The sequence below is a fragment of the Rattus norvegicus genome, chromosome 3, assembly GCF_036323735.1.
Source record: "Rattus norvegicus strain BN/NHsdMcwi chromosome 3, GRCr8, whole genome shotgun sequence".
NCBI classification, from domain to species: domain Eukaryota; kingdom Metazoa; phylum Chordata; class Mammalia; order Rodentia; family Muridae; genus Rattus; species Rattus norvegicus.
Genome location: NC_086021.1, coordinates 124264010 through 124291799, shown reverse-complemented (window position 1 = coordinate 124291799; position 27790 = coordinate 124264010). Strand labels below are relative to the sequence as shown.

The following is a 27790-nucleotide window of genomic DNA, read 5'->3' as shown; positions in this document are numbered from 1 at the left end:
AAACACTGCTAACAAAATAGTTTATTAAGGAAGGAAGTAGAGTGAAGCACACAGAAGCAGTCATGTGCAGAATAAATATAGAAGAACACTTTTCCAGAAACACGCTAGGAAAAACCCCGACCCAAATTTACCGACAGCCATCCAAGGAGAGAGACAATAGTCCCGTGGGATGAGATGTTATCTGTCGTCCAAAGGAAAAGCCCCACACAGGAAGATACATGTTGAAAAATCAAACTAAAGCAGAGGGGGAAACCACTAACCAAGAGGTATGGAAAAGGCATGCTACTTAAAGAGAGACCTGGAGACATTTACAGAGTGTGACAGACAGGGAGTCACCAAGGCTTCCCACAACTGACACCGACAGACACCTGGAAAGTTTTAGTAATTCTTTATTTAGTGAAATCCTAAATTATTCTTATTTTTACAAGGGAAGGGGCTAAAGTAGAAAGGTACAGATATTCTTTAGTTCATTGGCTACAAAGATTATGTAATTGTTTACTTAACTCTGTAAATAGATCTAAGACCTTGTAGTCCAATTTAGAGCAATGCCCACCAGGTAGTAAAAGTTTAAGGTTTTGCAAGCCATTTGATTTCTGTCATAGGTTCCAAAATTTGCCATGGTGGAACAAAGGTAGCCTTAAGCAGTCCATAAACTGAGTGAATAAGTGTGGTGAAGTTTATTTACAAAAACAGTCAAGAGCATGTATTCAGCTTTTGAGATTGAGTGTACCAACCCCTGCTTGCTTGCTCTCCTGTAATCCTCAGGATTGCTTCCTGGTGATGAAAGAGTTAATGCCTAATTTGTGTTCTGTGATTGACAACCTGATTGACTTTCAGTGAGCTAGGTGTGTCAACAGGCTTTCAGAGAGCACACACTTCTTCTGAAATATGCTAACTAGCTTTGTCCAGAGAGGGCTTTAATGTACAAGACATATTAACGACATACATATTGAATGTTAAAAAAAAAAACCTATCTGCATGTCAGTAAAAACAATTATCTTAGGGTTATTCTTGCTGCTATGAAACATGTTGACCAAAAGGCAAGTTGAGGAGGAGAAGGTTTATTTCACTTACACTTGCTGTTCATCCTTGAAGGAAGTTAGGACAGGAACTTAAACAGGGCAGGAATGTGGTGGCAGGAACTGATGGAGAGGCGGTGGAAGGGTGTTGATTATTGGCTTGTCTCTTAAGACTCGCTCATCCTGCTTCTTTTAGAACCTAGGACCACCATCCCAGGGGTGGCCCCACCCACAATGGGCTGGGCCATCTCACATCAATCACTAAGTAACAAAATGTCCTCTAGACTTGCTTACAGCCTGACCTTCTGGAGACCTTGTCTTAACTGAGGTTCCCTCCTCTCAGAGGAGCTTGTGTCTAGTCGGCATGAAATTGGTCAGTACTAGGGTAAAGTCTGTGTTTCTAAACTAGATACTTACTTCAACTTAAGTCAAGGAAACCGCAGCTGCCAAGTTGTTAGGCCTTGACATTCAGGTCATCCTGTGACATCTTTTGGGCTTCAGGGAACAACCGGTTCTCTGCACAGCTTTATAAACCACACAGATACGGTCTCTCTCAGAGTTAAATTTTGTAATAAATTCAACCAAATGGAGTTAATTTACTATTTTTGGGGGGGTGGCATGGGAGGGCTAAGAATGTTTCTACCTTGACAAGTAGATGTTACACTCCTTCCTTAGGATTATGGCTTGTTTATCAAACTATTCTACGGTGATGCCTTGCTCTGATTACATGGATAGCTTCAATTTTGTATTTACATTAGTAGATGAGGTTTGTCTCCCCGCCACACACACTTTTTTCATAAATGACTCTTCAATATTTTTGCTCCTTGCCTACTCTTATATTTTTTTACACACACACTTAAAGAAAAAACAAAGAAAGACAAGGGTAAAATAGAAGGCTTGCATTTATAGAAGAATAAATATTGGGCGTTGCTACTGGTCTCCTAAGAGCAATCTTGCTTTCCACGGTGAATAACTCCAATGTGATTCCTGGAAATACCGCCCCTTCCCTGATCACAAACATGTTTCCAGACAATCTCTGACTAATAATGGAAGAGGGAGCTAGGTAGAGAAAATTTAGCCAGATTATTTTCAAAGTAAGTCTTGTTCCTTAATGATCAATCTGATGAGCTGTTTTTAAAGCAGTGTGGCTGTTAAAAGGAAAAGCAACATTTACTCTCTTTGCCAAAATACAGTTAGAGTGTGAACCTGAAAACACACTGTTATTTTTTTTAGCTTTGCCTTATCTTGGGCTCTCCAGCCTTTAGTTGTCTGCTGTGCTCTGGCCTCTAGTCTTGCCTGAAGACACAGTGGTGTATATCATAAGCCCTCTCTGATGTATCAGACACAGTGGTGTATACCATAAGCTGACTCTGATGTATCAGACACAGTGGTGTATACAGTGGTGTATACCGTAGGCCCACTCTGATGTATCAGCTACTCTTCAGCAGAAGCCAGCAAGTATTCCTTCTTGGACCTAAAATGTTATTCCTAGAAAATGAAGCACGGTTAAAACAAGATCTACTGCTCAAACTAGTCTGACCCTGACTCTTCTCATTTTCTCTGACCTCTAGAATATTGTAGAATGTTTTATTACTTGAAGATTTTGAAAACGTCTACTGCAGACATTATTTCATTTCATTATTGTCTTTTCTTTTCAAAGATTTTACTGTATTAGCATTCGTTTTGATACACTAAAGATAAAAAGAATAACCAAATAAGGAATGGAAAATTTATTACCTTCATTAAAAAGATTTCACCCTGTTTAATTTGTCCATGTTTTATGGCCAGATTTATATGTGGTAAAACAACGAGTTTTGATAAAAATAAGTAACTTTGAATAGGTTAAAAGGAAATGCAATAGAAAGCTAAAATATTTTGAGTTGGGCATGGTAGCCCACACCTTAGTCCTAACACTCAATGGAGGCAGGATTTCCAGGAGTTCCAACCCAGCCTAGACTGTAGAGTTCAGGCCAACCGTAATGAGTGGATAGGTCGGGGGGGGGGGGGGTGGGGGGGTGGGATGGGAAAGGAGGAGGAGGGGAGGCAGAGGGGAAGGGAAGGGAAGGGGGAGAGAGAGAAGAGAGAAGAAAGAGAAGAGAGATCCTGAAAACAGTCAAATAAACCAATCCAAAACATGTTACTCCAGTGAGTGGCAAAGCGTCTGTATTTCTCGGACTTGACACTCTTGGTCATATTTTCTAGAATAATCGTGAAGAAGGAAGAAATGTAAAAGGAAACACGAAACAGCTAAGAATCTGATGCCTTTAGCACTGAAAAAAAATCTACAAATTCTAAAAGATCGTTGTTTTAAAAAGCGCCATATTATACAAGATAAGATCTTAGGTCCTGTTCCAACCACGCAGGGAGCAAACCTGGGGAGGGAGGCTGTTAGCAAGCAGCAGAACTCACTCACGCGGCTTCCGGTGGGACACAAATCCGAGAGCAGGAGAGCTGCGTGTGTTGAGGCCTTCGCTCCTATCCCAGACTACCCTGCATCTTCAGTTCGCTTCTCTCTTCTGACTCCTTCCTCTCAAAGCCAGGCCTCTCACCTGGGAAAACAACCTTCCTTGGTGCTAAATTCCTCTTCCCTTCAGATAAATTTCTCTCCCCTCCAGCCCGGGTTCCTCCCAGAGGAGTTTCCGAAGATAATAGCCTTTCTTTGGTGACCTTCCTTATCTCTCCAACTAGTTGTGTTATCTGTCATCTCGTAGCCTGAGGGATTTTTTTTTAAACGCGATTGCTAAATCTAGTGGATTTTTTTCCAATTTCCTCCCTCCCTGCTCCCTTCCTCCTTAATTCCCTCACTCTCTCCCCCTTCCTTGCTTTTTAATGCCAAATTTGATTCTTTTTTTCTCTGTTTCTCTTTCTGTTTCTCTGTTTCTCTGCCTCTGCGCCTCTCTCTCTCTCTCTCTCTCTCTCTCTCTCTCTCTCTCTCTCTCTCTCTCTCTCTCTCTCTCTCTCTCTCTCTCTCTCTCTCTCTCTCTCTCTCTCTCTCTCTCTCTCTCTCTTCTATTTCTTTCATTAGACTGTATATCCCAAGAGAGCTGAGATGGTATTTAATTCAAAGCCTTAAGATGACCACAGTGCCTGGCCTATGCAGGTTCTTAAGAAATGTTTGAATGTTTGTTAAATAAACAGATTAGTCCTCATTGGACCAATGACTTTCAGGAATGTGGGACTAACGGCATTTATATAGACTTGTATTGTTGTTTTATTTAGACGACGTGGCCTGTCTTTCCACATGGTTTGGCTTTGAGGGACTCATTTCCTGTTTCTTTTAAATGGTTTTTTTGCTCTGAAATCCTTTTGCTCTGAAGTCTGCCCCCACCCCCACCCCCTTTGCAAGTTCGGTCCCTTTTGCAGGAGGTCTCAGCCTTCAGGGGGCCTCCCTGTCCAGGCTGGAGGTAATGCACTATATTCCATTGTTTGCTTAGCTGCCTGGGTGGTTCCCACTTTGCAAGCAGAGGAAGCAGCTAAAAGAAAACCCTAGGGAGCCCAAATGTGGCCTCTACATCCAGGCAGCTGGTGCTGGCTCAAGTGCAGCAAAGACAGGGGCCTTCTTCAAGGGCAGCTGCTACACATCTTTCCCAGCAAGCATCCTCTTCAGATGTGAGCTTTCTACCCACCCCCAACATTTTTTTTTTGTAATACTAAGGATGGAACCTAAAGCCTCCCTACCGGTAGGGGAGCATTCTATTCTTGAACTACATTCCCATCCTTCTTTTAAATTCTGAGACAGTCTCACTAAGTCAGTTAGCTAGCCTTGGCTTCATTCTGCATCGCGGACAGATTTTAAATGATGATCCTTCTGCATCGGCTTTCCAAGTAGCTGGAATTCCAGGCCTATGCCACCACCCTTGGTCTTATTTATTTATTTTTGTGGTTTGTGGATGTCCATAAGTTGATAAAACTACATTCTAAACATCTAAAATTATAATGGAAAAAACAATCTCCATATCTTCAGATGGTCTCTCAAAGCTCTTTTTTAAGAAAACAAAACCTTTTTTAAAAATGTGATTCTGGCAGTTTCTGCTCGTTTTACTTACTGAGTCCCAAATGTTCCGAAACTGTCCTTTCCCATCAGGACACTTTTGGAATATATTTTCTTATTGGGGGGAAATCTCAAGGTATAGCACTACATGAGTCAAGCCGCTTTTCTGGGGCAAGATTTATGCACTTTAACTGAGTAATCGAAGTCCTGACAGATAATTGGATATGCAGACGGAGATCTTATGCACTTCAATTCCTAAAATCTAAAATATCCAAACGTCTTAGTCTGTTTCGAATTGTAACAAAATACCGGAGGCTGAGTACTTTCATGAGTAAAGAGAGGTGCATGTGACTCATGATGTGACCACCTTCTAAAAACGTAAATCATGCAGCAGAGACCTGGGAAGAGGAACGCCAGTATGCAAGAAGGTCAAGTGCATGGACGTTCAACAGCTTCCTCTTCCAAGAAGCAATTCAAGTTTGTGGGGACCCACTCAGCCTTCGAGACCAGCATTAATCGGTTCAGGAAGGTGGACTGTTCTATTTCCTACCTCTAAGCCCTCCCTCCCCACTCAGCATTGCTACCCTTTTGAGCCAGTTATCAGTGCTCGATCCTCTGGAGCCCAGTGTCCTAATCATTGCTGAATGTACACACACAAAAGAAAAGGGTGGGCTGATTTGAGAAGATTAGCAGATGTCAAAACCGACAGAAATGGAGGCTTGGTTATGAGCAAAGCACGCATCAAATGAACTCCAGATGCACTCCAGTTGTTCGGAAACCGCCAGCACAAAGGCCAGTGAATTGTGAAGAACTGCTTCTGCAAGACACAGCGGGTCAGATCTCACAACCGTGAAGGGGGTGTCAGTGTCCCTCGCCAGCACTGCAATGTCCTTCCTTTACTTGTTTGATTTGTGGGGCTGGTGGTGGTAAACACCCGGTCTTATATAGCCCTGACTGACCTTGAACTCCAAACCTTCCCTCTACCTTCCAAGAGCTAGAAGCACAAGACAGGCAAACAGGGCTTCCTGGAGCCTTAGTTCCCGGTGGAAATTTGCTTTTGTACTTGGTTACCTGTTTTCTGTTCTTCCTACTGTGATCCTCACTCTCAGTGTCTAGAAGGGGAAACTCACGCTGTGGCCTTTGCTTTCTCCTTTCACAGGAAGAAAGAAAATGGAGAAACAACTTTGATTGCCTGTTGTAGGCAGAAGCTATTGTCGAATTTTACCATAAGCTGAGTCTTGAGAAGGCAAAACCTGTGAAGTGTCATGGACTAGCCATGTGATGTTGGAGGTCTCAAAAAGGATTTCAAGGAAAGCTATGTTATTTGATGGTCCTCGTTAATACTGGTTACATGCATTTTCAGACCTAACCTTAACCCTCTGGTGGTCCCCAGACTGGGGACAAAGCAGCATTGCGTACAGGTCCTGGCTTTATAGTCATTGGGGTTAGTGGCTGGAGCATGAATTGGTTCTTGAGAGCTTTGAGGGATGACATCATTCCGTATTTCCATCAACCCCTCATTACTGCTTAATTACTTTCCAGTGTTCTCCTGTCCCTTCTACCATGATGATGGGCAACGTCTGAGGTAACCACTGTGGAACGAATGAAGAGACACTATGTAGAGTCTCCAGATAATTTAGGAAAGACACATACAAGGGTGATCAGTAACTCTTGTTATAAAGAAAATCTTGCTTTAAATTAAGCTTAATGCGGCTACCCGACTTGATAGAAATGATAATGAAGAAAACTTGGAGCTAAACATTTACATGGGCTGGCTCATTTGAATCCTCACAAGAACACAAATGCTTTTATTTCCTCTGCTTAATAGATGAGGAGATAAATAATCATTCAAACATCTCCTCTATTTTGGAAATGGTAGGCCTGAACTTTGAACTCAAGTTTTCTCTGACAGAAAACCAAGGTACTATTATTTCCAGAGCATTCCTTGGAAGATAAGATGCTAAGGCAGCCTAGGGAGTGATAATTAACTCAACACTTTGCATCCTGGAAGAAACTTTCCCTGGTAAATCAAGTCCTCTGCCAGCTCTCCCCTCCAGGTAGGACGAGGTGTCCTCTCTCACAAAACCTCTGCCTGCAGCCTCCCTGTGTCCGGGTTTGTTGCCCTGTGGCTGTGTAAGCAAGGTCTCTGTGGGGAAGAGATCAGAGTCAGCTTTGACCATTTAACCTATGAGTGGCCCGGGAAGGTTTATCTCAGTCTCTCAGCTTTGGTTCTTTTTTTTCTGTAAAAGGGAGGAAGCTATAGAATCAAGTTCAAAGCCTACTGTGAGGAATTAGAGAGGCCATGTGTAAAGCACTTGGAATTTTCTCTTCCCACCCCCATACCTTTAGAAATAACGAGTGCAGAGTCACTCTATCTGCATGTGAACATTTTGAAGGTTTTCATTCCCTTCCAGAGGAAAGAGGTCTGTTTTGGAGAGAGGCCAATGGTGTTCAAAATGCAGGAAGTAAAAGAAACACAGAAGCAATTCTCATGCACTGGAGCAGAGGCCTCTTTTAGTATAAGCAGAGAAGCCAACATATTTGGTGAATAATAATTTTTCTTGAAAAAAAATTTTTTTGTAGATTGTTATGTTTTATTGGGGCGGGTTTTTTTTTTTTTTTTTTTTCCTGTCTTTTCCTGAAATGAACCAGCTTCCGCCTGAGGTGAACAAATCCTTTCCCCTCCCAGATCTTATCGCTTCTTATCTGGAAGATGGATAGATTGGAGCCAGTCTCCTCAGTGTCTGGTGGCTGTTTGATCCTGCCATGCCCTATTGCATCCGCTGGGGAGGAATGTGTCTGGAGCCTGTTTCTGTCTTGGGCTGTGGAACCCAGCCTGGAGGGGCTTCCTCAGAAGGAAGGAAAAGTGACCCAGCCTTGCTTCTGTTTGACGTTAGAGTTCTGTAGCTTTCTCGGTGTGTGTGTGTGTGTGTGTGTGTGTGTGTGTGTGTGTGTGTGTGTGTGTGTGTGTGTGTGTGTGTGTGTTGGGGAGGGGGTGTCTAACACGTGGGACCAAAGGAAAAGCCTATGGAGCCCGCAAACAGTTGTGGAACAAGTGCGTGCAGGGGAGAAGGAAATAAAACAAACCAACCAAACACACACCAAAAAGATGTTTATTGCGAAGCTACAGTCCCAGACTAACCTGGAGGGATGTTTGAATTCTGGAAAACCTTATGGATAAGCCTCGCAATTATGTACTTAGTCATAACCAGAGGGGAGGAACTTTGAAGGCACTGGATTGAAGAGACACAAAAGTCAGGAAGTAACCCTTTCGTGGGGACTGCAGAGGCCACAGAGGAGAAACAAAGTCCCTTCACAACCGGGGAAGACGGACCGTACCATCCCGGGGGTGGGTGGCGGAGTGGGGAAGAGGGTGGTGGAAACTGACATCCTCGCTCTCAAGGAGCCGGCGAGGACACGGGATTTCCCGGCTGAAAAGCCTCAGTGTTCGCCTGTCCCAGCACAGCCTCTCCCCCTCCGTGGAGGCCTGAGTACCGCAGCCCGGGGGCGCCCTGCATCACCACTCTGTGCGCGGGCGGGGCCGTGCTCCCCGGCCTGGAGATGGATGGCGTGCCCGAGCCAGCCCATCTGCGGCCGCGGCTGGTCCGGGAGGAAGCCATCCCCGGGGATGAATGGGGCTTTGTTCGCTGCCAGCCGCGCTCCCCTCGCGGCCCGGCTCGGCACAACGGAGGCAGTATGCGACAGGCATGGAAATGAGCCGCGGGCTCTCCCCTCGCAGCGCCCAGGAATGCTGGCCAGCCGGAAAGGAGCCCTCGCCGGGGACCCGCTCCCGCGCCTCTGAAACCCCATTGAGAAGGGCCCTTTGAAGCAATTAAAGCGCGTTTCACGGCGGCCCGGGAGGGGGCCCTGGCCGGCCAGCTTCTCTTTTTACCCCTCTCTCTGTCCGATCTTGTTTGTGCACCTTGGTGTGGCGGGTTACCTAGAAACCAGGCCAGAACCCGCTCCCTCTCTTCCAGAGATTCTGTAACCTCACAAAAGTGTCCCCATAAACAGATTGCTTGTCACCAGGGGGCGGGGGTGTGTGCGGGCTGGAACCCAGTTTGGACTTGATCCAAGTTGACCTGCAAAGCCTGGGTTCCTGCTTTCAAAGGCTTCTTTGCTGGGCTCTACACCCACCTGCCCTGCAGTCAGGTTTAGGCAGACAAGAAACCGCCTCTGGACGAGAAAGTCCTGGGGCTGCGGCTCAGCATTTTCCATTTTCTCAGAGGTGGGGTGGGCCGCGTTCAGGTCTAGAAGTGATGTCACAACCAGCCCTGTAAAGTGATGTAACCTACACTTGAAGGACTAGGACCCGGCTACTATTTTGAGACTCTTGAGTTCCTTCCTTCCTCCCTGGAGACAAGTGGATGACTATGGAGAACTCACAAAGCCGCTCAGGGTACAGCGGTTTGTTACAGGGAAAAAAAAATCCTAAGGCTAAGGAACTGACTCCATGAAAGAGGGATGAAATTCTTTCTAAATTGGTGGTGGGCACCTTATACATGCACATGTGGGAAGTTTGTGAACTGAAGCCCCAGCAACACCCATATAAAAAGATTTTTTTTTTGAGTTCTCCGGTTGAATTTATACTGCATTCCCCTGGGACCGATAGTTAAAAGTCTGTCTCTCCTCCAGCAGGTGCTTCCTAGAGAATACGGATCCTTTTGTTGTAGCTTTGTTTGCTGTGTTTCTGAGACTTGGTTCTTGAATTTCCTCTGTAGCCAGGAATGGTGGTATATTCCAGATCCGCTGGCCTCTACCTCCAGAGTGCTGGAGTTAGGCGTGTGTTGCCTTGGCTTTCATGATCTCTTGGGTTGTTTGTTTGTTTGTTTGCTTTGTTCGGAAGTGTGGGAAAGGTTCTGTGTTCAGAGTAGATCCTTAACACTGATTATCAGTGCTTAGAAAATACAGTCTTTGAATGTGTGAATAAAATCCGAACCTTGTTGTTGTTGTTGTTGCTTTGTTTTGTATAATTCCAAGTGAGAAGTAGGAAGCACAAGGTGGTTCCTGATTCCTGAGGATCCTGCACTAGGAAGACGTTGAGAAGTTTGAAGGGAAGGTTGGGAAACATTTTTGAGAGCACAAACATGCCTCAAATGTTTCCTGAAATGACCCAGAGGGAGAGTGGGCACTCAGGTGGAAGACTCATTCTTTCCAGATTTGGAGGTGGTTAGCTCTGGCTACCGTGAATCATGTTTTACGTCAGTAAGGAGTATACCCCGTCCGTCGTTCATTCTTTAAGCATGCCATGGAGACAGGATGGTCAGTCAAAGTAATGGTTATGCATGGTAAGCATCACTGCTGCTTATATGCTTGTCTCCATGGTGATTGCTACCTGGGGCTTGGCTTATACTTCTGTTTGGTTATTTTTTTCTCTGAGGCTTGAAATATATGACTTTTTTTCTTTTCTTTTCTTTTCTTTTTTTTTCTTTCTTTCTTTTTTTTGTACACACACACCATAAGTCAGGAAGCAAATGAACATGGGATGGAAGAGGAGGAGGCCCTACCTCAAGCATCATTCCCGGCATCTCCAGGACAAACTTCCTGCTCAAGTAGCACGGTAAGAAATGCAGGCTCCTCCCCCTACCCCACCCTCACTGTTTCCACATACACACAGATCAAGCAATGGGTAATCTACTTTAAGAATGGGGGTTGGGGATTTAGCTCAGTGGTAGAGCGCTTGCCTAGCAAGAGCAAGGCCCTAGCAAGGCCCTGGGTTCGGTCCCCAGCTCCGGAAAAAAAAAAAAAAAAAAAGAATGGTGCCTCGGTGTTTCCGTATTTAGGGTATAGCTTGACCACTAGTATGGGGCTGTGCACAATAATTTCCCTTCTTATCCTGGGGTTTCATTTAACTGTCATTCTAGTCTGCATTTTGCCTTTGTAAGGACATCCTCTCTGACAGCTAAGATCCTCTCCTGATTTGATTCATTCTCTTTAACCTCGTAGACTCAACCAGCACAGCGTAAAGCTCCCCACAGGCCAGGCCCTACCTGGGCTAGAGCACAGGCCACACACTAGCATGAGAACAGTGCCCTTCACACAGACCTGGTGAATGCTCTCCAAATCATCCTGCTGCTTTCTGTCCTTCAGCTTGGTCATGAGCAGGCAGCGCGGTCTTAGCAAATGCTAACAATCCAGAGGAGATCGCTATAGTTGAAAGTCGAAAGCTGGTACACACCAGCAATCTTAGCACTTGGGAAATACGTCAAGAATTCAAGGGTTATCCTTAGCTACACAATGAGTTTGAGGCCAGCCCACGGGCACTCAGAAACTCTGTTTCCATTACTCTAAAAAGGTTAAACAATGTATTTATGGCCACTAATTAGAATCAGGATTGCTTCTCCAGTCTCTGTCCCTGAAAGATCCTTTAGGCAGGCATCTGAGGTTCTAAAGTCAGGGCAGCCTTCAGTGAAGTTAGGGAGACAGACACAAACTGCCTTTTCCAATCTGATAAGCTCACAGAAGTTCTGTTACACTTTGCCATTTTTTTCCTTTTCATTTTTGCAGGAATGAATTATTGGCTTTTTTTTTTTTTTTTTGAGCCTTGTAATTGGTCCATTAGCTAGAAAAATGCCCAGAAGACCTCTCTTCTATTTTCCAGCTGACCCGCGACCTTAATGAGGCTTCTCTAAAGGGTAGGATGGGGAGTTTTATTTGTCTTGTGTTTGGGGTTTAAAAAAAGAAAGAAAGAACGAACGAAAGAAAGAAAACAAAAAAAGGGAGGGGCTACCTCATTAAACAGTCTTTGGTCCCTAAAATAAACCCCACTCCCCCACCAGCAGTGCTATTTACTCAGTCTCTGGGCTACTAAGTGTAGGGGTGGTCCTTGTTGACTTAAATGAGTCCCTGCAGCTAGGTGGGGCTCTCTGGAGTCCTTAGTCATGTGAGGTTGCCAGGGTAACGTAACGTCTCAGGCGCTGGAATGCTTTAAGACGTACAAAGAGGAGACTACAGAGAGCATTACAACTTACAGTCATGTGTTCAATAACATGCCATCTTTCCGTAATGGGGCTTTTATTTTTACTTTATTTTGTGGGATTGAAAGATCAGAAGCCGGAAATTAGCTGGAAAGGATAAAGAAAAGGAGAATTTAAAGGGCCAGGCTGGGGGCGGGGTGTATTTCTGTTCCTTCTGTGGGTAATGGCTGAGCAAGGAGAACATCTGGCGCAGAGCAGGGCTCTCTGCAGTGCTGCTTTTAATTACCCGGTCATTTGGTCTCTTGCTAGATTAGTGACTATGGAAGCGGCTCAGATCTCCAAACTGACAGGCCTGGAGAGCTCTAACTTAGCCTGCCACATCGTCAGAGGGGAAATGCGGAGCTTCCGGTTTCATATTTAAACCAGAATTGACTCATAATTGTAGCTGTCAGGAGGGTGATGGAGACATTATGTAATCTGGTTCTTCTGCTGATATGTGTTTAAGGTTTCTGCTCTGTAAATTCCAGGGGAAATCTTGTGCCCATTGAGGGAGTTCTTGCTGACGGCTTGGTGGTGTGGCCAGGCAGGGTAAGGATAGTGTTATCAAAGGTTCCTAAGTCTGCCCGAGTCCAAACATGAATGAGTCTCCCCTCTAAATGCTCTTCCTGGTTTTCCGAAGACATTTAAATGTGGATGAGGTTAGGCAAAAATCTGGCAAACTTTGAAGACTCTGGTTTACTGGGAAATTTAATAATGGCAAGACATTCAAGTCTGTACCTCCCCCCTTTTTTTTTTCTGAGCCACATAGCTGCCTTTACTGCTTCCTGTCATTTCCAGACTCAGAGATCTGGAAGTGTCCACCAGATGCTTCTGGAAACAAAGCTCTGGGGCTGCGGATCATTTGTTGCCTTTCATTCCATTTGCTACTTGCTTCTCAGAGGCTCTGGGGCCTCTGGGGATGGATGCGCATTGATTGGAGGGAGCTAAGGGAGACTTGAGATGGGCCCAGCATTCACTACCACCAAAAACCCCAAACAATAAAAATAGAAAAGGAGAGTCAGAGGGGCCTGTTTAATGCGCTGCCAACATTTTTGCTAGGGGGAGACTTGTTTCCATTTGTTCTCAGTGCCCATGTGGAGGAAGAATTAATTGACAGAGCACCATGCTCACACTGCAAAAGTAATAACAAAGACTAAATCAAAATCTAAAAGGCAAGTAGAGTTGGCTATCTTGTTTCTGGAGACAAAAAGAGAGGTCAGGGATGAAGAGGACTAAGCCACTGACCTCCTCCTTAATTCTGTATACCTTTCCTCCTCCTCCTGGAGTGTTCCCCATTCCACTAGCACTTAGGGGCTCTCTGGCTTTTTATATTCATCAAAGATGACATTGATATGTTTAAAGTTATCAGCATCATAACTTGTCACCATCAGTGCCATATTGCTATCATCACTACCACTGTCATCACCATCACGAGCACTATCACTATTATCATCATCACTATAACCATCAACAGCACCATCACTATCATTACCACTGTCAACACCATCGCTATAACCGTTATCAGCACCATCACCATCATCAGCACCATCACCATTGTCACTATAACCGTCATCAGCACCATCACTGTCACCACCATCACTATAACCATCATCAGCACTATCACTGTCATCACCACCATCTCCATTGTCACTATAACCATCAATAGCACCATCACTATCATCACCATCACTATAACTATCAACAGCACCATCACTATCATCACCATCATTATAACTATCATCAGCACCATCACTATCATCACCATTGTCACCACCATCACAATAACCATCATCAGCACCATCACTATCATCACCATTGTCACCACCATCACTATAACCATCATCAGCACCATCACTATCATCACCATTGTCACCACCATCACTATAACCATCAACAGCACCATCACTATCATCACCATCATCACCATTGTCACTATAACCATCACAAGCACCATCACTATCATCACCATCATCACCATTGTCACTATAACCATCACAAGCACCATCACTATCATCATCACTATAACCATCACAGCACCATCACTATCACCATCACTATAACTATCATCAGCACCATCACTATCATCACCACCATCACCATTGTCACTATAATCATCATCAGCACCATCACTCTCATCATCATCATCATAACCATCAATAGCACCATCACTGTCACCATCCCTATAACTATCATCACACTATCACTATCATCACCACCATCACCATTGTCACTATAACTATCAACAGCACCATCACTGTCATCACCACTGTTACCACCATCACTATAACCATCATCAGCACCATCACTGTCATTGTCATCACCATTATCACCATTACCATTAGTAACATCATCAGCATCTTTACTGTAACAGACTGGAGCCACGTGGGCTCAGTTATACTTTCTGTGTCTCTGGGGGTAAAAAGAAGAGCAATCAGGATAGTTGGGTATTTTCTTATGAGCTTTGGAATGGGCAGTGTCCAACTTTGTAAGATGCAAGGCCAGTGCTTGTTTGTCCAGCCACCAATTTAGAGTTTTTACTTAAGTTCATCCCATGGAAGACACGACTTGTGTGATAAACTTCATTTGTCTTTCAACTTGTGTTCAAAGCGCTAAATACCCAGTTGATCAGGTAAAGTATTTTAATAAAAAATATATTTAAGACATTTATTTTATGTATTTTTATTTATACTATAGAAATACATATGTTCAGAAATAATTTAAACCTTTCCCTGTTCCTTCACAACCTCAGGCTGAGACATCTTTAGTAGGAAACATTGCAAATGTGACAACTTGATTTCTTCTCTCCCATGAGGCTAAATTTCTATATGAATATTATACAGTCACGGTAGCTGGTAACATCATCAGGTGACTGATGGATGATGCATGGATGGGTAATTTCATGAGCTGTCTAGCCTGAGTTTATTCATTTTTCTTGAGATACTTTAGGGACAACTATCCTTGTAATAGATTTTTTTTTCTATCAGAAAATTAGGTGCTGTTTTGTCTGTTCTTATTTTGCTTATGATAGAAACTACAAATGGACTGGGGATTCCTCCTTCCATCAAAAGCTATGGAAAACAACAGTTGATGACAGCATGATGTCATCCCGGGGCCATGAATATGAAGCCAAGCATTGGATCTGGTGCCATCAGGACATTTGTCTTTGCAATCTCACCCAATGCCTCTATCTCATTCCAATTTTCATCTTCAAAAATAGAATTATCCAGGGGACTAATAACTAGAACTAATATATTATCTTTGATTAAAAAACACTAATAAATCTTTATCACATACTTAGGGTCAAAGATAAATATACATTAGTGGAAGCCTGCTTTCCTTCCACCTCTACAAACTAGCTCATTAGCACATCTCAAGTTGCTCCCAAACTAGTTTCATTGTTTGCCTACAAACAGAGCTCAAATTTCTCATGAAGGTGTTTAAGATTTATTATAATCTGGTTTCAAATTATGATTCTTGGACCCCAAGACTGGCACCCTGTGACCCCAGGAGACCAGAACACTCTTGAGAACATTCCTACCCAGTGGCATGGGGCCTGGGCAAGTGGATCCCTACTTGATGCTATATGGCAGGGGAAGATATAGCACTTTGAAACGACCTAGACACCTAGAGGCTCCAGGCACTACTAAGATGAGCAGGTAAGGGGTGGAGAGATGGAAGGCAAAAAGGAGCCGAAGGATGTATGTCTAAGGAAGAGAGGCACAACTGGAGACTCAAGGGTAGTGAGGAATAGCCTGATGTGAGTAGCTGGCAATGCCATGGGCCATGATGAGGTTCTGGCCCATGCTGCCACCAGGGGCCACATCTGGGTCTGTGGCCCTCCAGCAGTAGAGGTTTGTTACCACCAAAGGTCAGGAGGATGTCCCTGGTCTGGGCTCCCATCCAGACTGCCACCCTGTCTGAGGGCTGTGCAGAGCAAATCCCATCCCTTGCCTGGTCATCATGAGACAGCTGGTCCCAAAGGCAGGAGAGCCCCTCACCAGCTGTAGCACTCAGTAGAATGGGCCTGCGCCTAGCCCAGGAAGCACCATTGAGCTGGCCTTGGTTGCAGGTGTTGTGGGTGAATCTTCCCCAAAAGTGTGAACTTGGGAGAGCTGGCCCTATCACTGTCTGCTGAGCAAGTGGTAGCACAGGGTGGGAGAGAGATGCCCTCCTCCCCTCCCTTGCTGCTCAGCACCTGAAGCAGGTAGGAGAGCTGGCCCTGGATTCATGAGAGTTGGAGAGCTGGCCCTGCCCCTCACTTGCTGCCGCTCTTAGGAGAGCAGGTCCTGTACCTTGCATGAGCAGCACAGTGGAGCTGACCCTGGTGGGGTGTGTGAGGGCAGGAGAGCAGGAAAGCTGGCTCTGCCTCTTGCCAGCTGTAGCACTGGAGGAACTAGCTGGTACAATGCTACAGATCTTGCACTGGTGGTATGGGTGCAGGAGAGCTGGTCAGTCTACCAGTTACTTCCCAGGCCCAGAGCCAGGGCTTTGGCCTATCCCAGCATCTACCCCATCTGGGAATTGCTGAAATGTGTGAAGAGGCCCATCCTACAGATCCAAAACAGCAGGGCAATAACAGGATATCGGAGAGGAGTCCTAATGAGGATCCAGTATTGATAATGTAGCAGAAGCCATAGGCCTTGAACCAGACCAATGACTCATTGCAATGAACATTTGCAAATGAAGAGATGTGAACTAAAGAGTGTACTGTGGGATATACTGTGACACACTACAGTTTCCCCAGTGAGTTGTTTTTTTATTTTTATTTTTTAATTTTTAGCTGGGGAGGTTATAAGGGTAGAGGGTAGGTGTAAAGGGATGGGAAGATGTCTAGGATTAGGATGCATTGTGAAATTCACACAAAAAATAATAAAAAGTTAAATAAGAAAAAATTAACCTTCTAATGTGATTTCCTATGGCTCATGATCTACCTATTTTAATTGTATTTTCTTGATTTTACATATTGTGTGCTATATATACCTCAATCACTTTAAATGGCTCTGTGTTTGCATATTTTCTTTCTTAAGATACTTTATGTTCTACTGCCTTGCTGTTTTAATTAAATAACTGACACAACTTAGAAGGAGGTTTGTGGATGGCTATCCCGTCATTGCCATAGTATTAAAAGGAGGACGATTTGCTCGGGGTTGCAGAGGGTTCAGTCCATGACTCTACTCTGGCAAAGATCAAGGCAGTGAGAATTCGTGAGCTTTTTTACCTCATGGAAACGTGGAGATGAGAAGATAACCCATGAGAGCCAGTTCTCTGTCCCACCCTGTGGATCCTGAGGATCAAACGCAGGCTGTCAGGCTTGGCGGTTAGTGTTATTCCCTACCGAGGCATCTTGTCAGCCCTCGTAACGGTACACAGAGTAGTTAAGTTTCTGCAAAAGAATGGAAAAGCCCAACAGCTGACACCTTGAATAGATTACACAGTTGTTTCTTCCTAAAATGACATAATCTAGGGCTCTCTTCCTATTCATGGAACCCCAAAAGACTTGGAACGTAGTGCGAGGAGGGTGCCAGCCACATCTGACAAGGAGAGCTATTTTGATTCTCACTGTTACTGGAATAGAGATTAAGGTAAAGGTGAATGCGTTCATTTTCTGGGTTCGATGTGGCCTGTGGCATTGCAGTCACAATTTGTCACCAACTGTTCTTAGAACCTCAGTACCTTTCCTTTCTGACTGATCTGTCTACCTTGATTCAGCTGTGGAGTAATGGACCGTATGGACTGCTTACCCAGGCCTCACCATTGTGTGAGATTTAGGCTCCACTATGGACTTATACCTTCCCCTGTTCAAACACATCTCTCTCTCTCTCTCTCTCTCTCTCTCTCTCTCTCTCTCTCTCTCTCTCTCTTTCACTACATTCTTCCACAGATTTACACAAAAGGAGTGTAATTACCCTTAGGAGTGTAATTGCCTGCTCAAGGTTTTGGAGACATGAACAGATAGGTATTCATGTTTTCACTAAACAAAGAGTTTCAAATTTAATTTCATGGATCTCTCTTTTCAAGATGTTTCTCCACTGGCTCTCCCTTAGAGAACATCCACAGTTCACTGGCTCTGTATAATCCCTGTTTATAGCAACCCCTCCCACATTTTCTCTCCATGTTCTTTACATCTCAGTGCCAATATATTCCTCACTGCTGTGCCCCCCATCTTCTTTTTTGTTCTCTTTCCTCCTTCCCCCTACTTCCTCCCTCCTTTCCCCCCACTTCCTCCTTATTTTGAAATAGGGTCTCAGGAAGTCAAAACTGGTTTTGAATGTTCTATGTAGCTGAAGTTGACCCTGAATTTCTTATTGTTTTACCTTCGTCTCCTGGTGGTTGCCAATCTGGGGGTTTGTAGGTTAGCACTCCCCCCACTGCGCTCCACCTCTAGTCTCAGTACAGAGGATCTTAATTATCTGTCAACTCTTTTATTCCCAGATTATTGTAGATATCTACTCATGCCTTCAAGGTCATACCACCTTGTCCCAGTGAATATTTCCCCACCGAGGATGCTGCTGCACCTGTTAAGAGAGTAGCTCTTTGTGTTGGTCTCATCTAGCCCCTTCCACAAGCCAGTGAGGTATACAGTATAATTAGTCTATTTAAGTCAAAGAGTTGAAGTCAAAGAGCAGAAAGGATTATTTTAAAGAGAAATTTGAAAACTTAGTCCCTATGGGGTTCTCAGATCCCAGGCAATGTTTTATCTTGTTTTTACATTGACTTATGGACCCTCTATAAATTAAGTATAGTCATTCTCATTTCAAAGATAGTAACATTTCAAAACAGAAAGCTTAGGTAATTTGCTCAAATTCACATAATGAATAATGACTGGGGCTCTGACAGGTATTGTCTTAAAAACAAACAAACCCAACACAGCTTTGAAGACGTTTGTTGCTGAGTCCACGCTGAATGAGCAGGGATCTGAGTCATTCTGAGGGACATGCTGTATTATGGAAAAGTTTACATGTATGTCTGTAGTCTCATGAAAGGGAGTAATGAGTAGATTGTTTACAAACTAAACAAAGTAGAGTTACTGGGCAGGTGGGCTGCAGCAAGACCGGGAACTAGGTCTATAGAATAGGGGTTGACCTTCTCCTTTAGGATTGGGGAGTCTTGGTGAATGCAGCTCAGCCCTACATCCGAAGAGTGTTACCTGAAAGTGAAGAAGATGTTATGTCCGACACTGAGGTTAATGATACATGGCAACGAAAGAGGATCAAAGAGAGTCCCAGACACCCTGGGCTCTGAACCTGCAGCATCCCACTTTTCTGCAATAATGATCCTCCACTCAGCCAATGTCTGGCAGACTATAGAACCTTTAAGGCAGACATTGCTTCTTTGGGGACTCTCAGTTCATTGTGAAGCTAGGCAGTTAGGACTGGTCACGGTGTGATTTGCTCTCCCACAAGTCTTCTGACCTCCTTTCCTTAGAGAAGCTAATACTTTAACCTGTTATCACATTATACATCTTTCACCTTCATTTTACTTTTTCTTTATTGCATTGAATAGTTCCTATTATGTTTCCCTCACCTTTTTTTGGTTGTGGGGACAATAGCGGGGGTCACTCTATCACGGAGCAACACACATGTTCATCCCCTTCTACCTTTTATATTTCCCCAAGTTTTGGGACCAGTCTCAATAAGTTGTTTATGTGGAACTTGAATTGTGTGTGGTCCTCGTATCTTGGCTTTCCAAGTAATAGGGATAAAAGGCATGCTTCACTGGACCCAACTGTATAGCACGATATATATTTAATTACTTTTACAAAATGGGATGTGATTCCTAGGGGCAGATATATTTCTGTCCATTTGGCTCTCTACTGAATTCCCAGGGGCTTATCTATTGCATGAAGTACGTTCTCCACACATAGTTCCTGAGAAAGAATGTGTGGAGTTGCTGACGGCGAGGACCCGGTATCCTAACCTTGTCTCAGGAGTTACTTCTGTAATACTTCAGAATCTGTCCTTTCTTCTCCATTTCTCCTCTCCTTTCCCTACTCCTTGAAGCCGAAGAGAAGTTGATGGTCAGGTTTTAGTTAAATAGCCAGTGGGAGATCCACATTCGTTGGGAAGTTCCAAGCAGAGAAGAGAAAAGGACATGTATTCCCAGACGGGGAAGGTCTGCAGAGAGCATCGCTGTCTGTTCTCAGAGAGGAGGCTGATCATCAGGCAACGCCGGCAGTTGCAGATGTTTAATTCTGGAAACACTTCAGGAAATAGCCCGTTGAATAGTGTGAAAAGGCTCTAAATAGGATCAAACACAGGACAGGGGATTGTGCTCATTATTTTTCTAGGTTGCGACGACACAATACCTGACAAAGCAATTTACGGAAGAGTTTATTTGGGCTTGAGGATGACTCCATCACGGCAGGGAGGCATGATGGCGAAGTGTGCACCCCACCGCTAGTCACACTGCACTTTGTACGAAACAGAGAGATGGATGCCGCTGCTTAGCGAGCTTTTCTCCTTTTTTAGTGCAAACCCCTAGCCCATGAAATGGTGCTACCCACACTCGTGGTATGCCTTTCCTCCTCAGTTAAGCCTTTCTGGAAACCATAGACACGCTCAGAGGTATGTTTCCATGGTGATTTCTAAATAAAGTCAGACTGACAATAGAGATGTACCATCGAGGGAAACCTCACATATCCTGGTCCTTCTTTCTCATGGGTAAGTTTAATTGTCTCCAGCTTGGAATCTGTGCCTTCCTTTAGAGATGGCTCCCCAATCCTAAATAATACTCCTTGATTTGCAAAGTCATCTTTTACATCTAGAAGATGTAAAAGCTGTGATCTTGAGAGCTTGTCTAGAGGTTCTAGTAAACAGGGCATGGTCGACAGAGCTCAGTGATCTTGGAAGGATACACACATAGTGGTGATGGAGAAAGAGGAAATTGGCCTACCTGGCCAGGTCAGCCCAATCAACCCTTGCAAACAGTGGAGTGATTACTGCCGTAGTCCAAACAGCATTCACGTTTGAGGTAACTATATTTCAAACAACTTCAGTAGGACAAACTCTGAGAAACAAATCTTAAGGGAGATTAGAATTAGAATATTAGAGACTGGAATCAATGTTCAGCTGAAATATTTTCATTAGTTCACAATTTTACCTCTTGATAACTTGAGACTTTTATGTTGTTGAAGTGACTCATGAACATACAAACAAATTATAACTTTTCTGGCTCTTTGCTATAGTAATATATGAATGTTTTAAGCTATTATTATAAATTCACCTAATATGTAAGTACATATGATATATATATGTGCATATATATATATATATTTCATGTATATGGATGTTTTATTTGCCTGCATGTATGTGCATCATGTGAATTCCTGGTACTTAAGTAGGTCAGAAAAGATCCCCTAGAACTGGAGTTGTAGAAGGTTGTAAGTCACCATGAAAGTGCTGCGAACTTAATCTGGGTTCTCTGTAAGAGCAGTAAGTGCTCTTAACCACCAAGCCATCTCTCCAGCACTGCATTTGACTTATTAATAATAAATGAGTTATTATTTTCAGGTTAATGTTCTCTTTGAGTCACTAACATATTTCCCCACCTCCAAAGAGGAGGACTATGTAGCCAGATTGTCCTTGAACTTGTAATTCTCTTGTCTCAGCTTCCCAAGTGCTGGATTCACAAGCATGCACTAGCACAAATAGCTGAAGTTGTATCTTGAATTAACTAAGACTTACAATGTTAATTCATTAGTTCAACAAGTATTATCAATATTAGTTACCCCAGACACCACTGGAATGTATAAAATAACAAATGTCAGTCGGAATCATGGAACCAAGTTCTATGTTCTTTTACCCCCCCCCCCCCCATGGAGAAATGAGAGTCTACTTGGATGGGTTTGGTGGGCATGCTGTAACGAACTGCCACTGATTGGCTACAGCAAAATGTTATTTGCTCAAAAGTTTTGCTGTGGCCAAGATGTCTTCAGAGCTGGTTCCTTTGGCATTTTCTCTCCTTTGCTATTCTTCCCTCTGCACCGGTCTGTATCTATGTTTGTATCTATATTGGTTATTTTTGTGCAGATGTGATCAAACATCTTACAAAAACAACTTATGAGGGCATTCTTATTTGGCTTATGGCTTCAGAATGTGCAGTCCACAGTTACTTGGCCTCATGTGCTTGAGCAGAATAATGTGGTAGTAAAAGAGTGCGGCAGATAGTCATGCACAGCATGGCCAATTAGAGTCATCGAATAAGACAGGAAGTGGGCAAGGGCAAGCCCACAAAGACCTGGCTTACTGACCTACTGTATCCAGCTAGGCCCCAGCTCTTTTTTTTTTTTTTTTTTTTTTTTTGGAACTGGGGACCAGGCAAGCACTCTACTAAATCCCCAACCCTTAGGCCCCAGCTCTTAGAGTTCCCATAATCTTACAAAATAGGGGGACTAGCTAGAGATCTAACATTCCAAACAGGAACCTGTGATGGACACTCATATTCAACTTGACCAGTGTACATATTTCCTCTTCCCAAAAGGACACTGGTCGTATCGACTAATATCCAAGTCACTGACTCATTTTAGCTTAAACTCTTTTTTATTTTTTTTTTTTATTTTTTTTTTCCGGAGCTGGGGACCGAACCCAGGGCCTTGCGCTTCCTAGGCAAGCGCTCTACTACTGAGCTAAATCCCCAACCCTTAAACTCTTTTTTAAAGACCCTATGTATGAATACGGTTACATTCCAGGGATTGCAAGTCAGGTCTTCAATGTGTGAAATAGCATGAGATCACGATTCAGTCAGCAACAGTTATTCTAACGTATGTCTTTCTTAGATCTTAAGTTGCCTGTCTAAAAATAACAAAATGCCTTTCAGCACATCCATTATACCATTTCTTTATAGATATTAGAAAACTAGGTAGGAATAAATATACATTTTCAGAGTGCTAATGATTTTATTGAAGATCACAGATGGACCAAGCTTAGCCCAGAGCTACAAAACAGCTAATGGGGACTCTTTTCTAAGAGTTAAGATATTTTGGAAGTGAGTATTACATAACCAAGCATGACTTAAAGGGACTGCTAAAATTGTGAGCTAGAATTCTAACTGAAGAGACTCAAAGTTAATTCTCTTCCTGTTGAACAATGTCTACAGACCTTGAAGAGAATATGCAAGTGAAGTGTGGAGTTGTGCCTCTATCTTAGTTTTCACCACCGTCATTGCCATTTTCTCACGGTGTCACAGTGGATGCTTTCATTACACCATCCTCAAATTGTTTCCAACAAATTCGTAAGATTCTTGTGGGTAGAAGGCATGCCTGAGACTATGGCCTATGTCCCTTAGTGTTTGACATGATGTGGGGCACAGAGATGGGGTTTGATAGGCCAACCACAGACTGGTTGCTAGGGGCATGATCCAATGGTGAGAGGAAGACAGGCAGGATGAAGATGACGGGCTTGGATTGCACAGCCAAGACTAAGTATCCAGTTATGGTGGTACTGCTGGATCTGATCAAGTTAAAGATGTGGCTTCTGGTGAGAAAAATGAAGAGAAACAGGACTTTGTAGTCCAGAAAATAAATGGTCTAAGAATAGTTTTAAGTATTTTGAAGTATCAGTTTGTTATGGTTTGCTCAGCAGGCAAATTCTTGCCATGTAAGCCTGATGACTTGAATTTGAGTCCCAGATCCCCCCCAAAAAGAGCTGCATGTGGTGACTAACAGTTATAATCTCAGCACTCCTAAGGTGAGATGGGAGGCAGAGACAGGAGAACTGTCAAGAAAATTGAAGAATAGCCAGGTTGTGGTACTCACAACAGAAGACAGAGATGGAAGGAGAGAAACAACTCCACAAGGTTGTCCTCTGGCCTCTATAGGAATACTGTAGCATGTGGTGCGCACACGCACACACACACACACACACACACACACACACACACACATACACACACACACACTTAGAGGGTCAGTAATTTAGTGGCAGAGAATGGGTTGGGAAAGGGGTGGGCTCAAAACGGTTAAGCCTGGGTAGGTAGTTGTGCAGTAGATGCTTACCTGATTTCAATCCACAGCATCACAGAACACAAAACAAATTAAGCAAACCCAGAGAGATTCTGTTAACTTCCTCTGACGATGGTCAGAGTAAAGCATTTTGATGGGGAAAGACTAATTTCTGTTTGGCAAATGATCAGAAACACCCTACCATGTGGGAAACAGTATGTTGACTCTAGTTTAAGCTGAACAGATGGTGTCAGTCCTTGGACCTCTCAAGGATGTGTCTTATACATGGAGAGCATCTTGATTTGTCTGAGTGACTTAGACTCACTAAACATCTCTAAGGTTACCTGTCTCCCAGAAACCTTTTGGTGTTATCGTGAACACACAGCCTTTTCTTCCCAATAATCTTTTAACTGAACCGTTTTAATCTGGAACATATAACCAGCGTATAAACGTCAATGCTTATGCCCTCCTTCGTCAGCTCCCTTCAGCAGGGAGTGCTCAACTTTGTAGTAGTGTCTTGTGATTAGGATTGTGAGTCCCTGAAAGCACATCAGATGCGATGTGGTTTGGCCCCCTTTTACATGACTTCATAAACAGCTCAGGACACCAAGGAAGGGTATCTTTTCTGTAATCCTTGTCCGCATTGCACTGCGAGGCACAGCTGGAGTAAATGGGAGAAATGGATGCTCATCTCTCAAGTCACTGAGCAATCGTTAGCCTTGTAGAAACCAGTTTTGCTGAACTCGAACCTTTGAGACAAGGTTTAGCTGTGGAACGCAGGTCAGCCTTGAACAATCCCACTGCTGCAGCTTCTCAGAGCTGGGCTCACAGAAGTACACTATCAGGCCTGGTTGTGCTTTTCTGGGAGAAAGTCTGGCAAAGACAGAAGAAAGATTTTTCTCTGTGGCTTCCCACCCATTCATCCTGTTCCTTGGTTTCTTTTGAAATGCAACCGCAGCTTTAAGAAGATTTTTTCCAGAAGTTTGTTTAAAGAAACAAGTCCACTCTATGACGAGAGGGAGAGCTACTGGTTACTAATCAAGGACCTCCCTCATGTCCTAAGTCATTTCTTCCACAAGGAGATACTTTCTCACTGGAAAAAAAAAATGCATTGACACCAAGACAACACTTGTAATCTCAGCATTCAGGTGACTGAGCCCTGAGAATCTCCACAAATTCAAGGTTGCTGAGTTGGTGGCCCAAGTAGTAAGTTCTAGGCCAGCCAGCCAGGGCTACATAGAGAGATCCTGTCTCAAAAAACTACCTCCACTACCACCAGCCCTAACACCAACCAAAACCAAAACCAAAACCAGAAAAATGTAAAACACCCTGCTAAAACAAAACAACGACAAAAATCAAAATCTCAACCAACAAATAACCAAGAGTAAGAGAAAAAGACAGAGGTAGGAGAGCGGCCACAGCAAACTGAGTACAGATGGCTGGGTTATTTTATTTGTTTTTCTGACTTTGTTGCCTCAAATGATTGCTTACGTTTCTTTTTTTTCTTTTCTTCTTTTTTTTTTTTTTGGTTCTTTTTTTCGGAGCTGGGGACCGAACCCAGGGCCTTGCGCTTCCCAGGCAAGCACTCTACCACTGAGCTAAATCCCCAACCCCTTACGTTTCTTTCATGTATTTACTAAAGTCTTAATGTGTTCGTCCTGTACCTGGATTGACCTAGATTCTAGACTGTTGCCTACCCAGGTGGCCTGATGGTGACACAGGTGTGTCTTCTGTCTTGGTGCTGCAGAGGAACAATCTGGTGCTCATGGTGAAGTGTTTCAACCTATGGAGTGGCCCTGAGACCAGAATCATTCTTCGATGGCCAGGGCAGTGTTAGCAGATACCTTTAACCCCAGCACTTATGCCACTCGGGGGGGCAAAGGCTGGCGAGTCTTTGGGAGTTTGATCTACAGATTGAGTTTCAGGGCAGCCAGAGCTACACATAGAAATTCTGTATCAAACCAAACAAATAAAATGATGTCACATTGTTGCAGATAACTAATGCACTGTCCCGAACCTGATGACTGCTTTTAGTTTTTCTGAAAACACCCATGACCTTCATTTTCTGCGTTATTCCTTATCTGAAACACTCTTGTATACATCCACACATTATCTCATTAAAAACCCAAACCAAACCAAAACAACAATGACAACAACAACATTTGGTTTATGGTTTCAGGCTTCCTATTTGTCTTTTGGATTTTTGAGACAGGGTCTCACTGTGCAGCATAGCCCAGGTTGGATTGAAGTCTCAATCCTCCTGTCTCTTACACCATCCTCTCTAGGATGGCAGCTATGTGCCACATATGCAGCCATTGCTTCGGGGCTTTTCTCTTTCTCTCTTTTCTTTTGACAGGGTCTTATGTAGCCCAGGCTTGCCTCCAATTTGCTTTGTAACCAAGGCTGGCCTTGAGCTCTTGATCTTCTTGACCCTGCTTCCCCAGTGCTGGGATCATCCACAGTTGCCACTGCGATCTGCTGCTTCAGTCATTTTGACATCAGTAGTAAGGAAAGATGTGTTTTGTTGCTATTAGCACAAGCAGCTAACAAGTGTGGCTGTTTTCAAATGACCAAGTCTCCTTTTTCTTCCCCTACAGCTAATTCAGATGGACATCTGAATCTCAGAAAAGAAATGAGAGGGGGGAAAAGTTGATTAAAGTTGTTAAGGTAGCCGTTTACATAGATGATCCTGATTGATCCTCCCAGTGTCTAAGGGGTGGTTACTGTTACTGGTCTCATTTTTTCAGATGTGGAGATTCTTGGCAGTTCCACCAGGCAACCCTCTCAACACTGAATCTCCAACACCTGGCTGCAAAGGACTGTTTGATGAGCATCTCATGAGTGGGACCAACGGGTTGGCTGAGTTCCCCAGACTTTATCATGTTGACCCTGGATCTTTAGCTGTCACCCAAAGCATCTTTCTTTCTTTTTTTCCATTTTACCATTATAACATCTTTGCTACTTCATTTTTTTACAGCTTTCCATAAAGAATTAAGGTTTGCAAATATATAAATATGTATAAATGCATATGTAATATTCAACAGTATAAAAAATAATCACGGCAACCAGGGGCATTTTCGCTTTTTTTCCATCTCAGATTTAGCTTCAGTAGCTTTGAAGAAGAAAAACACTGTACTTCTTGACATAGATTTTCTCCCATATAGCTACGTATGTTGACTTTTTCCTCCTGTGGCACTGGCCACTCATTGGACCCCTTGGAGGGTATTAGACTTGAGATGAAGCTAGAGAATCACTCCTACATATTTCTCAGTCGTAGGTCAAAGGTTGCATAACTCACACATTCTCAAATCTTTGGGCAATGTATGCTTGTGTTTTCAATCTATGGTTTTCAAATTTTGCTCTAAGGATCATTGCGAGTTGAATGAAGGTAAGAGAAGACCGGCCAACTTAGGAGTAAACTGAGATCAGGAATGGGGTTAGGGCCCTGGCTCCCATTGCTTTATTACAAACAGAGAAGCTTTTTAAAAAATATTAATTATTTTATTTATTTACGCCCCAAATGCTATCCTCCCTCCCAGTCCTCTTGCAGAGTTCTTCCTCAATCCCCCTCCCCTTTGACTCCAAGATTCCCCCCCCCCCATATCTTCCTACCCTGTGGCATCACGTCTCTACAGGATTGGGTGCATATTCTCCCATTGAGACCAGACAAGGCAGACCTCTGCTACATATGAGGTGGGGAGAGGGGCTTGGACCAGCCTCTGTTTGCTCTTTTGTTGGTGGCTCAGTCCCTGGGAGCTCTCAGGGGTCCAGGTTAGTTGACATTGTCTTCTTGTGGGGTTGCCATCCCTTTAGTCCCTTCAATCCTTCCCCTAACTCTATCATAGGGGTCCCCGATCTCCATCCAATGCTTGGCTATAGGTATCTT

The 27790-nt window shown here is 43.7% G+C and overlaps 1 long non-coding RNA gene across 9 annotated transcripts in view; it reads left to right on the top strand.

The window, feature by feature from the left end:
- The first annotated feature begins 8111 nt into the window (after positions 1-8111).
- LOC134486426 (uncharacterized) overlaps positions 8112-27790 on the top strand; it is a 68865-nt gene continuing 49186 nt past the window's right edge. For 3 of the 9 annotated variants that reach the window (XR_010065338.1, XR_010065340.1, XR_010065339.1), the window contains exons 1-2: positions 8112-10298; positions 10474-10570. This is a non-coding gene — a long non-coding RNA (uncharacterized LOC134486426). Of the gene's footprint in view, positions 10299-10473; positions 10571-14994; positions 17824-26651; positions 26970-27790 lie in introns of those variants that run through there. The other 6 variants (XR_010065334.1, XR_010065336.1, XR_010065333.1 and 3 more) reach the window with 6 other exon arrangements.